At 48.7% G+C, this 13409-nt stretch overlaps 1 long non-coding RNA gene across 1 annotated transcript; it reads left to right on the top strand.

Moving 5' to 3' along the window:
* The first annotated feature begins 6488 nt into the window (after positions 1-6488).
* On the top strand, positions 6489-13050 carry LOC100613458 (uncharacterized). Its single transcript, XR_674368.4, has 3 exons — positions 6489-6647; positions 9278-9536; positions 11199-13050. It is a non-coding gene; the product is annotated as an uncharacterized LOC100613458 (long non-coding RNA).
* Positions 13051-13409: the final 359 nt, after the last annotated feature.

Genomic DNA, 13409 nt, shown 5'->3' with positions numbered 1-13409 from the left:
CCACTACTCTTATACTCTCTGTCTCTTTGATAGTCCACTGGGCTTTCCTCACATCCATCTCAGATTCTACAGCATCCACATGGAATTTCTGCTCTGTCATCCCCTCTCTTCCCTACCTGCCATCCTCCTCACCTCAGCCACAGGTCCCATCTGTCCCTCTTGCAGTTCAGACCACAGTTTGGAGACACCCTTGACTCTTCTTTTTCTCACACCACACATCCAGCCATCAGGAGTCATGCTGGATCTACCTTCGACCTTTACCAGAAACCGACCAACCGCTTCTCACCTCTCCACAGCCACCTGGCCCCAGCTCCCATCCTCTCTCACCTGCCACAGCCTCCAGCAGGTCTCTGGCCTCCACCCTTGTCCCCATGGTCTGTTCTCTGCCCAGCGGCCCCAGTGATTTTGTTAAAATATGGCACAGAGTGTCCCTCCTCTGTTTAAAAGCCTGCAATGGTTCCCATGGGACTGCATCTTACAGTAGTCCTTGAGGCCCTCTGTGGTCCATAAGCCCCCTTGCTCTCCCACTGCAATCTGTTCTGCTCCAGCCCCCCAGGCCTCCAGCCTCATTGCGACTCTGGGGAATGATCAGGTGGGCTGTACCCTTAAGGCCTCCTTGCAGCCCCTTACTTCTACCTGGAAGGCTACCTGCTAGATGGCTCCAGGACGAACACTCCTACAATTCCTCAAGTCCTTGTCCAGAGGGCACTTCCCATTTCCAGTCACAGCCAGGCCCCTTCCTCCCTGCCTTGGCCCAGGCACTCCCTGACTCCCTATGGTTTTGATTTTCCTCTTTCCTGTTTTTCTTCCTTCTTTCTACCTGCCTGTTTGCCTGCCTTCCTTTCTTTTTTTCTTTCCTTTCTTTCCCTTCCTTCTTCTCTTCCTTTCCCCCTCCCTCTTTTCTTTCTTTCCTTTCCTTTTCTCTTCCTTCCTTTCTTTCTCTTTCTTTTCTTTTCTCTGTCTCTTTCTTTCTTTCTCTTTCCTTTCTTCCCTCCCTCTGTCTTTCCTTCCTTCTCTCCATTTGTCCCTCCCTCCCTTCCTCCCTCCCTGTCTTCCTCTTTCCCTTCTTCTGTCCTTCCACAGCTCTAATCATTTTATAACAGACCACACAAATGGATGGCTCATTGTGTTTGCTGTGGACGTTCACCATCTCACTGTGCCGTGTCTACCTGCATACCTCCCTCCCCAGCACATAAGCTCCATGAGGGTAGCAATCAATCTTTGCCTATTCTGTTTACTGATGTATCCTGAATACCCAAAACAGAAGGTGGCATGTCACAAGTGCTCAACACATATTTGTTGAATGAATGAAGGCATGAATTAAAGAAGGAATCACAGGGATTCCAAAGGAACTGCCAGGGCCCTCTTCTTTACTGGATTCCTAGCTTGTCCTACAGTCTGGGTGGCCCTTGCACATTCTCCTGGCTGCCTCAGTTCCTGCCACTCTGGGCTGAGCTTAATGTGCTACTGGAGTCAACCCACACCCTGCTGGCCACTCTGAGTCCAACAGGGTCCATCTCAGGGGTGGGAGACACCATTGCTCCCTAGTTGTGCCAAGCCATCCATGAAGCCACTAAAACGGCAGGGCTCTGAGCCCAGCACATGGACTGACTCTTCATTTTCTACTTGGCAGGAGGCACTTCAAGTACAGACAAAGAGAAAAGTCTACCAAGGAAAGGGAGAAGAGCAAGCTGAGGACGCCAAAGAATCTTGTTTGGGATCTGCAGATAGCAACAAGAATCTTTAATAAATAAGACTTCCATTAAAAATAACTTCATGGGTTTTAAAAAGTCATTTTCAAATGAACAGGCCCTAAAACTTCTGATCTGGGACAGAAGACTGAAAATACAATTTTTTCATTGTCTTTTGTCACTAAATACATAGGTTTTTGTGTAACTCTTCTTTTATTTGTTCATGTGAACCCAGCTGATTCACAGGGTATTTTTTTTTTAAGGCATAATTCTTTTAAGTCCACTTATTTCTTCCTATGCCTACCGATAAGGTTTGGCTGTGTCCCCACCCAAAATTTCATCTTGAATTATAGTTCCCATAATCCCCATGTGTCCTGGGAAGGACCAGGTAGAGAAAACTGAATCATGGGGGCAGTTTCCCCCATCCTGTTCTCACTCTCATGAGTCAGTTCTCATGAGATCTGATGGTTTTATCAGGGACTTCCCCCTTCTCTGAGCACCCATTCTTCTCCTTGCTGCCGCCATGTGAAGAAGGAAGTGTTAGCTTCCCCTTCTAAGTTTCCTGAGGCCTCCCTAGTCCTGCATAACTGTGAGTCAATTAAACTTCCTTCCTTTATAAATTACCCAGTCTCAGGTATGTCTTTATAGCAGCATGAGAACAGACTAATACACCTACTTTCCATATTTAATATTTTGTGCTACCATATCTATAAAAAATGGGGCTGTTAATATATACAATTCTGAAAGTGCTGTTAGTATGAACAGATCTCAATGTAGACATTCAGGTTAAATGATCTTCTGTTGTCCCTCCAGCCAGAGAGAACACAGGAAGATGCTGGGCTTAGGTCTTGACTTCCATATGCTTGCAAATTCTGCTGGGAAGGAAAACAGAAGAAGAAAATGGAAATGGCATGTATATGGGGCCATCCGTGGTTTGGTGATCTTGGCTATCTTTTCTGCACATGACCTCACTGGCCTTCAATCTCAATCTCTCTCTCTCTCTCCCTCTCTTTCTCTCACTCTTTCCCTCTCTCCCTTTCTCTCTCCTTTCTTCCTTTTTATGTCCTTTGCATGTTCTCAGGCCCACTTTCATGTCTGTCTTCTATCAATGAGGGTGACTGACTCTGGAACCCCAGGACCAAGCATCTCAGGTAAAGCAGAGAACTTACCCGGAGACAGCAACATTTATTGTTGCTGGCTAACATTTATTGAGCACTTACTGTATACAAATGCCAATGCTTTACCTTTACTAAGTCATTTAACCCTCCCATCAACCTGATTTTAACAGATGAGGACTCTGGGGTACCTAAGGGTTACATCACTAGCCAGAGACTAACTGGCAGTGGCGGGGGAAGGTAACTGATATGAGATGATTTTGTATTTGAGAATATTTTGCAAAATGTAAAATCCTATACAAACTTAAATAAGCATCAGAGCTCTGTTATTCATGCATCTCTAGGGAATAGGAAGCTTAGATGATTTCAATACTTGAATAAAGTATTTTACTGCATTAATAGCTTACAATATTAAAATAACGATGTTGCAGGGTACGATGGATGAACAGTATCATCAGGGGCTTCAGTAGCTACTCTTCAGAGCTCTTTCTGGGTAGCAGATGTGACAGCTGCAGCAGTTAGGTTCTCCTAACCCACAACAACCCAAAGGTACTTTCACCGTGACCACCCCACAAATGAGGAAACAGAGGCTCTAAGGCTTAGTTACTCAGGTAGTGGCATCCTCCATTCTTCCAAGCCTTGACCTGTGCTCCACAACTGCATTGTTGAAAGTGATCTTGGGCTTTTTTCCCCAACAGCTGCTCATATCGGGTTCCATTTCTCCGCCTGCTGGAGAAGCCTCACCAGGTCCTGGTGCACACAGGAAGGTTTCCCTGACCACCCCAAGCTCAGAGACCCCATTCTCCCCCATCACACACACACACATGGAGACACTCAACCTCCACACACACAAGCACACATCACACTTACACACTGTCTCGCCACACCACACTACACACCTCACATCACACACCCAGACACATACATCGCACACCACACACACATCATTTACACTCCCTCACCACACAACACTACACACCAGACATCACATACTCAGACACACACGTCGCATACTGCACACACATCATATACACTCCCTTACCACACCACACTACACACCACACATCACACACTCAGACACACACATCGCACACCACACACACATCATATATACTCCCTCACCACACCACATATCACACACCCAGACACACACATTGCACACCACACACACATCATATATACTCCCTCACCACACAACACTACATACCACACATCACACATGCAAACAGCACACAGGACACACATGCTATACACCACACACATAGCACACACACATCACACACACCACACATATGGCACACACATTGCGCACCACACACGGCACACACATTGCGCATGCAATGCTACACACACATAATACATACTACATACCACACAAACACATCACATACTACCACATACAGACACATACACAGCACACCCATACACATCAGTATCTCTTGATGGCTCGTTAGCCATAAACCGCATTGCATCTGCTCTCACACCAGCCCCCCTGTGCTCACGCAGGCTTTCACTTGGTCCTGCCCCAAGCACCTTCAGGACAGGTGCTATGTCACGCTGCTGCCCCTGAGGCGTATGGCTGGTCCCCGGCTGTCCTAGACTGCTCGTCAAGTCCCCCTGCCTCGACCTGTGCTCTGGAGGGCTGGTGACCCTCCAGTACCATTGGATGGGGCTTCCATGTGGAATGGCCAGAGGTGCTGGACATTTTCTGAGACACAGACTATGGCTGGCTGCTTTTGGTTGGTGGTCCCGTGAAGCCAGCCACAAGCAGAACCCCTGGACACTGACTCAGTTTCCCCAAGACTACTTGACTGAGGGAGGGCTCATCAACCCTGGCAGGTTTTTCTCAAACAACTCGCTGTCCTCCCGGTCCTCACCTCACCTGCATCCTGTGCCCTCCATCCCCACCAGGAGGGAGGAGAAAACCACCCCCAATTGTGCCCGCATCTGGAATTATCTCCCTGGCGCTCAGGTCAACAGCCTTTCCAAGAACACTCGATGTGAGCATCTGCAGCCTTTGCTTCTCATTTCCTCCTAAGAGGAGCCCCTGGGATGCTATGAAGGAAAGCATATGGAGGGCAAAGGAGACTCACAGATTAATGCTTGGAATTCTGTCCCATGACGTTCCATGCTCTGACCTTGTGGCACAAGGGCCTTTGGACGCCGCAAGTGGTCATAGAGGCTGACAGCGCATGTGCCCCATGTTGAGCTGGACTTCTAAGCAGCTACAGTATCAGCTTATTGAGTCTCCATGACAGCCCCATGTTGACCTGGCTTCTTCTAAGCCGTTACAGTATCAGCTCATTGAATCTTCACCACAGCCCCATGTTGACCTGGGCTTCTTCTAAGCCGTTACAGTATCAGCTCATTGAATCTTCACCACAGCCCCATGTTGACCTGGGCTTCCTCTAAGCAGCTACAGTATCAGCTCATTGAATCTCCGTGACAGCCCCATGTTGACCCGGCTTCTTCTAAGCAGCTACAGTATCAGTTCATTGAATCTTCACCACAGCCCTATGTTGACCGGGGCTTCCTCTAAGCAGCTACAGTATCAGCTCATTGAATCTTCGCAACATCATGCATGGCAGATCTAACAATTGTCACCCTTGTTTACAGATGAGGAAACTGAGGCACAACTGGCAAGTGGCAGAAACTGGTTAAATGCTCAGTGAGTAGTTGTTGAATCTTAGAATGAAGAGGAAGCTCGTTCCGCTCCGCAGCAGCGGCAGGGAGGGGCTGCCCTGACCCACCTACACTGTCTTTGAGCATTTGGTGCCATTTTGGGTTAGTGAGGTTCCTTTTCACAGGGGAAGCTGCAGTGTCTCCCGGGGATGGTAGCCTTTTCGAGAAGCACAACCAGTTAGCTTGCAGAAGTGGGGACGCGGCTGTTCTGCATCTCCCTCTCCACGCACCCCCACTTGCAGAAACAGCCAGCCGCTCTGTCACTGAACCTGCATGAAATGCCCTGTGTCTTAGGAAAATGAACAGTGTCTGTTTATCCAAGATGAATCTACTCTAGATAAGAATGTATCAACCTCAGACCACATTGTGTCTGCAAATATTTTTCTCCATTTCCCAATTGTTTAATGGACAAAGCGGGTTTGGGAGAGCTGGGGAGAGTTGGGCAGTTCTCACTGAGCACCAGCCCTTGTTCTTGAGCCTGTAGTTTTTGTCTCCACGGCTGCAGAGACTGGCCAGGGTCTCATCTGCCATCCACCTTCAGAATGGTGGAAACAGTTGAAAAGAACATTGCAGTGAAGCTTGGGCTGGTTTGCAAGCAGGTCTCATCTTAGAAACCCTCCTTGCCGCTTTCATGGCAAATGCTCACTTTCTCCAGACCCCCTTGCTTGTGTGGGCAGGGGTCAGCATGCACGGGGCTCCTTTTCAGAATATGGGTGCAAATATCACAACAGTTTGCATAAGTCTCCAACCGCTTTTTCCTCCTGTGAATCAAACTTGCTTTTTTCCTGGTTAGAATATTGTGAAAGCAAAACAAACAAATAAACAACAACAACAAAAAAGATGTGGGTTGGTTCGCCTGCTTGTGCATATTTCTTGCAGTGGGGTCAATGAATCCCCCATTGTTTGCTCCTACAGGCCCCTCGTTGTGTCCGTGGGTAGCCCTGTACCAGGTAATGAAAGGATTTCTCTTATGTTTCTGTTCTTTGTTCTCAAGGAACAACAGAGAGATGGTATTTCCAGACAAGGGAATAAATTCCCGGAAGCAACTGGCCAAGGAATGAAAATCCTGGAGAACAGAGTGGAAGAAACGCGTATTCCACATTTCCTGTTGATTTTCTTTCCTCCCTAAACACTGACCTCCCGCAGTCTTCACTAGCAGGTAAGCCCATTTTCCTCCCTACACCACCATAGCCTGTAGGTCCCTAACTTCCAGACCCTGCTCAGGGTTAAACAAGCTGGACACTGAACAGCCCGTGGTGGGGTGCCATGTCTAGCAAGTCCATGGGAATGAGAACCGTTGGGTTGTGCGGTCCACACCCTGCACAACTGTAAGCTACTTGAACTCCAGGCTGAGAGCCAAGTGAAAATGCCAGCTTTATTATGCTAATTAGACTAATGATCTGCTGACTTTTTGGAGTAACAGGCTTTGACCTCCCTGCTCAGCACAACCAGAATGAGGAAGCTTTCAGAAGACAACAGCACCTCAGGGGGCCCCAGCAGCCTCTTCTGCCCCCAAGCTGAGGACTATGTCCAAAGGTTGCCAACTCAGGCTGGGGTGGGGGGTTGTCAGCTGGGCCTGCAACCCTCTTAGGTGTCATCTGCTTCATTATCCTCTCCTGGCAGGGTGTTCTGGCCTCCAGAGCATCTGGATGGGTTCCAGGATATAAATGTGACACTGTCATTGCATTAAACTAGTAGAGCTGAAACCCCTGAAAACAATCGTAGGACGATGACAAGGTTTTGGCAGCTGCAATCTTAAAGACCAGGAAGTGAGGTGGGTAAATACCTAGGATTTGCAGCCTCGTGACTTGTCAGTGCCCTGGGGTAGAACGGGAGCCTCAGCAGCTGGTTCCAGTTCCCGACCAGTGCTGGGCTGGATGCTTCTGGGGGCTCCCCTTCCCTGTTCAAGTGCTCCTCATCTTTTGAGGGAGCTAAACGGTATCCACCAGGGGCGGTGAGGGTCTCTCTGAGTGCCACTCTGCCACTCTCTGCCTGGGGCTCTCCATGCTCTCTGTCCCTGTGGCTCTCCCAACCCCATGTCCATCTCCTCCCTTCTCTGCCATCGTCCTCTCTTGCATGGCAATCATCCTGCTGCCCCCTCACGGCTGATGTCTCCCCTGAGCCTCCAGTGGTGTGATTCATCTCCCTCTGGTGGACTCAGGGCTGGCCACGCTGCTGCCTGCAGCTTGCACTCATCATAATATCAGCCACAACTAATACGTGAATTGCTTTTCAGAGTTCAAGGAGGTTTCCAGCCTCACGGTGCCCTTGGATCTTTGCAACAGTCCCTTGAAAATGGTAGAATCTGGATGCTTTTATACAGATGCATTTATTAGGTATAATAAACATATTACTTTTTCAGGCATCACGTCTTTAAAACAGACGTTTTTGTTGATCAATATACAATAAAGCTTTTTAAGAGTTTATATAATCTACACTAAATCTTTCACAAAAGCTAGGAGTAGAATATAATAGCACCAATTACTTTAATTTTCTCTTTACCATAGGGCAAGAGTAAATACCCTGCATTTTTACAGTGCTTTATACTTGGCCAGAAAAAACCAAACCTACATTTAATTCCCAATATAATAGGCTCATCCAGCAATCTTTTGAGGTGAGGGAAACAAGACTTATTATCTGAAGTTTACAGGTTGAGGAAATAAAGGCTTCTATAAGCAAAATAATTTGTTCAGAGTTGCAAATACCTGGTAGATAGCAGAGGTAGAGTTTGATTAAAGTTTCTGACTTTTAAAATGACAGACCTCAATTTCTTTCTTAAAATTATGCTTTTTTGACATAGATACAGAAAGACAAGTGCCTACATATGGTCCTCCTCAAACTCTGCCATTCACCATCCATTTTTCTCATGTCCTGCAGGAAAGGATCCCCCACCCCACGTCGCCACACAACTTTTTGACTCATATTTCTCACTCTTCTCTCCAGTTGCTTCCATGGGAGCAGAGAGGCTGACCACAGTCTTGGGCAGCTCCAGTGTGCCTGGCGTGGCACTGCGCACAGAGCTGAGTGGGTCTGGCAGGTGGCAGAATGTGACCTCACCTAATGAGTAGGAAGGGAGGGCTTCCTGGACAATTTCTCACGTTCTCAGAATAAATGAGAATGAGGGCTGGGCATGGTGGTTCACACCTGTAATCCCAGCACTTTGGGAGGCTGAGGTGGGTAGATAGCTTGAGCCCAGGAGTGCAAGATCTATACAAATAATAAGAATAATTTAAAAAGCCAGGCATGGTGGCACACACCTGTAATCCCATCTACTCAGAAGGCTGAGGCAGGAGGGTCACCTGAGCCCGGAGGTCAAGGCTACAGTGAGCCATGATTACACCAATGCACTCAGCCTGAGCAACAGAATGAGACTCTGTCCACAAAAAAAAAAGAAAAAAAAAAGTAAAGAAAAAAGCTGGGCACAGTGGCTCACGCTTGTAATCCCAGCAATTTGTGAGGCTGAGGTGAGAGGATTGCTTGAGTCCAGGAGTTCGAGACAATACTGGACAACATAGTGAGGCCCTGGCTCTATGAAAAATACAAAAACTTAGCCAGGTGTGGTGGTACATACCTGTAATCCCAGCTGCTTGGGGGGCTGTGGTGGGAGGATCACCTGAGCCTAGGAGATCAAGGCTTCAATAAGCAGAGAAGGCACTGCTGTACTCCAGCCTGGGTGACACAGCAAATCCCTGTGTCAGAAAGGAAATGAAAGGAAAGAAAAGGAAAGGAAAGGGAAGGGAAGGGAAAAAATGAGAGTAACCACATGATTCTGTCATTTAAATCTCACAGGGTAACAGAAGCAAATCATCAGTGCCTGTCTTTGAACTTGGTGAAACTGTCTCAGCCTCATGACCTGTGGTACTAGACAGAGACCACAACACCTTGTCTATCCAGAGTGTGGGAGCACTGTGTGCAGTTAGCTCCTGGAGGCTTGTCCTCAGTAGGCTTAGGGCATGAGGAGCCCTGGAAAGCCCAGGACCCCATGGAGGGCCCTGGAGAAACAGCACCTGTGGCTGAGGGGTTCACAGGCCCAGCGAGATCCACTCAGGTAGGCGCTAAAGGTGGAAGTGAGGAGGGGTGGATGTTGGAGCAGAGGTACACTTGGGATTGGGGAGCCGGTGAGAGAAAGGTGGAAAATGAGGGGACTCGATGATGGGATGGGGTCATCTTATGATTCGTCCTTGCTGTAGTAGGAGCACCTACTTTACCCCAGTTGCTACTGAGCTCACTATGAGATCTAAGGAAGAACTAGAAAGGCCAGTTTTGTGACTGCTGTCCTTTCTTCTTGTCTGTACTTTCCTAACCTAGCTCTGAATGCTTTGGTGCAGGAAACATTTATGTCACCTCCATCCTGCCTGAGCGAGTGAAGCTGCCAGGACGCCTCTACTCCTCCAGCAGAAGGGGGCAGGTGGAGTCATGGTTCTCCTCCGGGCTTCCTTCGGAATAGTCTGTCCCACTGGGGCTTGATCAGTGTCCCAGTTTCCTGTACACCTTCAATCTCCAAACTGTGTTCGGGAGCATTTTTTAATGTCTATTTTTAACCCAGATGCTCTCCCTTACTTATCTCACCACGCGGTAACTCCACAATCACATTTGCTGGAGGAATTCACCTCCATGTGTCACCGCGATCCCCCAGAAGCATTTGCTTCCCATTCCTGCCTTGAAAGATGTGAATCGTAAACACTGGTTTCTGTAGGCACCACTGATTTCCTGATTTAGTTTTGATCAACCTCTAGAGGAGGAAATGCATTCAGCATCATATTATAAATGGCAGGTTGGTGCTGTAGGAAGAACAAGGACTTGGAAGTCAAATAAGCCTTGAGCAATCCTGTCTAACTGTGGGACTTTGAGTAACATTTCTCGGCTTCTTGGGACCTCAGTTTCCTCCTCTGTACACTGGGCGTGTCATCCTTCCCTCATAGATCAACAAAAGGAAATGCACTGTCCTGCACGAGCATGGCGCCCAGGGCTTGGCACTTGGGCCACTTATGGGAGCCCACTTTCATGATGCCTCTTCCTGCTAAGGAGAGTTGGGGAGCCCTGGGAGGCAGGTCCTGCTGCCTGTTGAGCAGCACCTTCCACCCCTGCGGGAACTCAGTGAGGCCCTTTGATCACCAGCAACCACCAGAATTAGGAGGAGCCTCAGGAGGAGCAGCTCTGCCCACACCTAGATGCTGGATCCCCAGCTGAGAGAGTACCTTCCTGTCATTTAAGCATCCCCAGCTTGTGGTGCTTTGTTGTGGCTGCCCCAGGAAGTAAATAGGAGAATTGTGTCTGAGGGCCAGCCCCAGCCCCTCGTTTCTGTTCTGGGGAACGCATAATGATGCAAGAACACGCACTGCCTCATAGCAGAGGCAGCCTGGCCATTGTCTCGGCCACGACACTTGTTGTCATGCCAGGAGTCTGTGACACATTCCTGCGCCTCTGACCCTGGCACCTGGATGGGGGTTTCTGGGCTGCTGGGACTGCCAGGATCCCCGTAGGGCAGAGGTCGGTCACCCTATGGGTGTCTGGGCACGGGTGAGAGGGAGAAAACAAATGGTAAAATCTCCAGCGGGCATTGGTCCTATACTTTCTGGCTAGCGAGAGAATCCTCCCACAGGCAGGTCTGAGACAGTCTTCTGAGTAAGATTTCTTTGGATGGAGAAGTTTTATGGGGGAGAGACAGGGTTGCAAACAACTGATTCAAGCCACGTCCTTTCTTTCCCAGGTGAGGTCACCTGTAGAGGTCATGCTGCGGAGTCCCGAGTCCCTGATTATATTCAAGACGTGGAGCTCTCTTTTTCCCGTCCTGCTTTCTTTCCAGAAGTGCCTCAGATGCATCCTCCCCTTCTCTTTTCTCCACATGAAGACGTCACTGACCATCTTCTCTGGTTTGCTTTCCAACACCGAGCACCAAGTGCTTCAAAGGTCCTGGTGCCCTGGGGCCGAGAGCTACTTATGTGGGCATTTATAACCAAATAAATATTGAAATGGCCCACAAAGCAAATGTTAGTGGTAACCAACAACGGCAAAACTGGGGACATGGGACCCTGCACCTTCTTGAATATTCCCCATGAGACCCTGGGCTGACCTTCGGGCTTTCCAGTGTGCTCAGAAAATCCTCCGTGGCTCCCAGCCCCAGCTTAGTCTTTCATCGGTCCTCGGACTGAAGCAAGGGACAGGGAAGGAATTGTCCAAGGTTTTCCAGCATGCTGAGAACACTTACCATGGTGGAGCCTGGCACATACTGGCTCTTTGATGCATGTGTATTGGTCTCAAGTAGCCAGAAGCATCTCCTCTGAGAGCCCTTGCCCTCCAGTTTAAATGGCAAATGGAAGGGAATGGGTTCCGGAAGGCCCCAGGTGGGCTGGGGTGGGTTCTGGAGACCATCTTCCAACTCCTCTTCAGGAGGAGGGTTGGTCAGATCAGCTCTGTGGCCACCTGGGCTCTGGAGGGGCGAGATACGGGCAGGTGCGGCCACAGGAGGGAGAGCACCATGTGCAGGGGAAGCCCACAGCTGGAACCAAAAGGCCCCAGGAGGGATCCTGGCTCTGACATCTCCCAGCCGTGTGGCCTTGGGCAAGGTCCCTGACTTGGACCTCAGCCTCCTCATCTGTAAAATAGGCAGAACAGTAATACCGACCTTGTAGGTTGTATAGAGTTCATATACATCCAGCACTTACCACAGTGCCTGGCGGACCGCATGCCCTAAACACACAATCCGTGAAATGAATCCATCAGCAAGCAGCTGCTGGGGGCAGTGTGGGGCAGAGAGGCAGCTGCCTGCTGGAACTGGCTGACAGGAGGATGAGTGTGTGGCAGGAGGAACGCTCTGCACAGAGGACACTAGGTAGCGTCACCTGTCTCTTACCCTGTGTCTCCACTGGAATGGAATGTCAGACTCGCACCATGCATTCCTTTCCCTGCCAAAACGCCTCCTCTTAGCAGTGAGCAAGAAAGTTGTTCGAGTGGATGAAGCCAAAAGCCCATTTGGCAAGAGTGCTGTTTTGGAAAATGCTTAGCGGTGTGGGTTGGGATGAGGTTTTCTGTGCCTTTCCATTATTTCTTCAGCTTCATGTAACCCTGACTGAGCAATGCTCAGCAGAGTGAAGGCTGGGCAGCAGATGGACAAGATTTTCTCAAACTCCTTTTTGAGCCAATTTCAAAATAGAGAGAGGGAAAAATCCTTGTTTTCTCTTTTCGGTTTTGAGAGGTTTCATATGCAGACACAATTTTAAATTTTATTTTTTTTTGCCCCCAATGAGATGTTTGGAGATGGTGGTACTAGAACAGGAAGGAATTTATAAGCATTGGGGAATTTTTCATCCCAATTCCCATATCCTCCTATAATTCAAGGAATGAATGGGTAGTGTTTTTGTTTTTGTGAGAGGGGTGGCAGAGGGAAGAGAGAGAAAGAGAGAGAGGCAGAGAGAGATTACATAGAGGTGTCCAAAATGAACACAGTAAAAACCAGTTTTGATTAATTCTGCAATATTAAGTAGGCAGCCAAAAATTTTGGTCTGCTTAATTCTTAGCTCATCTAAGTCTCCAGTTGACTGATTGATTGATCGAATGACTTATTCAACATGCGCTAGCCAGACACTGGTCTAGGGCCCAGGAATTCAGCAATAAATGAAACAAGACCAAAAAAATGCCTCTGTGAACCTGACTTTCTTTGGCAGAGGGTGGGGAGCTGTGGCACAAGGGGGGCCACATCCTGGCCAGCCCATCCATGCAAGCCACAACCGACAGATGATGGCCAAGGAACTTCCAATTCCTTGCACAGCCTCTGCCTGTGGCCCCACACTCTTGGCTCCCTGTGCAGATAACAACCCCCACCCGGGTTTAATCCAGGCTGAAGCCATAAGGGAAATCAAAAGCAGCCATTCCCACAATGGAATGTTTGAAGAATTCTGGGTCAAGAAAAGTTCCAGTGGCA

This window comes from Pan troglodytes, chromosome 22 (genome assembly GCF_028858775.2).
Source record: "Pan troglodytes isolate AG18354 chromosome 22, NHGRI_mPanTro3-v2.0_pri, whole genome shotgun sequence".
NCBI classification, from domain to species: Eukaryota; Metazoa; Chordata; class Mammalia; order Primates; family Hominidae; genus Pan; species Pan troglodytes.
The sequence above is the reverse complement of the archived record's forward strand: the minus strand, read 5'-3'. Positions and strand labels throughout refer to the sequence as shown.